Source organism: Penaeus japonicus, unplaced genomic scaffold, assembly GCF_977035675.1.
Source record: "Penaeus japonicus unplaced genomic scaffold, GWHDUDI00000001_assembly GWHDUDI00000011, whole genome shotgun sequence".
NCBI classification, from domain to species: Eukaryota; Metazoa; Arthropoda; class Malacostraca; order Decapoda; family Penaeidae; genus Penaeus; species Penaeus japonicus.
In genome coordinates, this window is record NW_028234413.1 from 764,170 (window position 1) to 765,442 (window position 1,273).

A 1,273-nucleotide genomic window follows, 5' to 3' on the forward strand; every position below is an offset into this window, starting at 1 on the left:
TCATCTTTTGTTTCGAACTGCATGCAAAAAGGTAAAAAAAAGTTGTTAATGCCTGATTTGTTTAGCTTGTTTATATCCTGAAAAAAACGTGGAGGAATCTCTGCCGTAGGAATAGATGCCTTAGGGCTGTCATTTATGTTCTTTTTCATTAAAAGAAACTTGAACAAAATATTTATGTTTACCTCTAATGTTTTCAGTTTATAATCGGAACAAAATGATGAACAGATTCTCTTAATTGTGAAAAGAAACTTAACAGTAAATGTCAAGGGAGGGTATATGGATTAATGTTATAAAGCCATCCCACAAAGATAAGATTAAATGCTGAAGATAAGTCTAAAATATGCACTGTCATCTCATGAGAAGAGAGGAGCAAACTTTAATTAAGCAACATTTTTGTAAAAAAAAATTATTTGTATGCATTGTTCATTAATTTGGTCATTTGTTGCAGTGGTATGTCATTCATGGCAATATGAATATCTAAAATAATGTGTCATTTTCTAAGTTAATCACTGAATAAACTGTTTTAAGAATCAATTTCCTGTTAGTATTGTATCCTTTACTAAAAGATGAAAGAAAGCTCATTTTCTATAGTAAGCTAGTAAAAGTAGTACAAACTCATATTGAAGGTAGTGTAGATTACAACCCAGTGGTTCTTAATCATAACCTTTCACCAGTGGAAATGGTATTATGATACAGGTGCTCATACACACAAGCACACACTTCCATTATATAAAACCACATTAATTATCATACTAAAATATACAGTCCTTACAAAGTATAAACTTCAAATTATGACTATGTCAAATGTGGGATGTTTTTTTCAAAATGTTTACACTTTTAAAGAGGCTTTTAAATTTCTTAACTTGGGTGACTCACTTGTTAAGAGTTTGACAAAAACTACTCTTCTCAGGTGCTCATATCTTGCTTCCCCTGGGAATAACTCAAATCCCCCAGGTTAAGACCAACTATTATAAACATAAGAGAGAAGAGAGGGAGTAATAGAGAAGAGGCAGCAGGAGAGGGAGACCCAGACTAATGAAAGCTCAAACATTCAACAAGTAGGAGGCACAAGAGGGTAGAATCACAGAAAGACCACAGCACAAAAGCGTCAACCCTACTTACAGTGGTCCATAAAATTTGCAGGACCAGTGGTTCCCATACCAAGATGTATCATAACCTTCAAGGCTTTGTTGTGTATATCACATGCCTAAAAGCATAAAGTTTTAGAATTGGAAATGTATTCATATATGTGGGGATATGCTTACAACAATAT

The 1,273-nt window shown here is 33.2% G+C and overlaps 1 protein-coding gene across 7 annotated transcripts in view; it reads left to right on the forward strand.

Annotated features, from left to right (window-relative positions):
• Adar (Adenosine deaminase acting on RNA) overlaps positions 1 to 534 on the forward strand; it is a 200,664-nt gene extending 200,130 nt beyond the window's left edge. For all 7 annotated transcript variants that reach the window (XM_043002290.2, XM_043002297.2, XM_043002305.2 and 4 more), the window contains one exon: positions 1 to 534. This exon is cut by the window's left edge and continues 2,135 nt beyond it. The gene's annotated coding sequence lies outside the window, so the exon portion shown is untranslated.
• Positions 535 to 1,273: the final 739 nt, after the last annotated feature.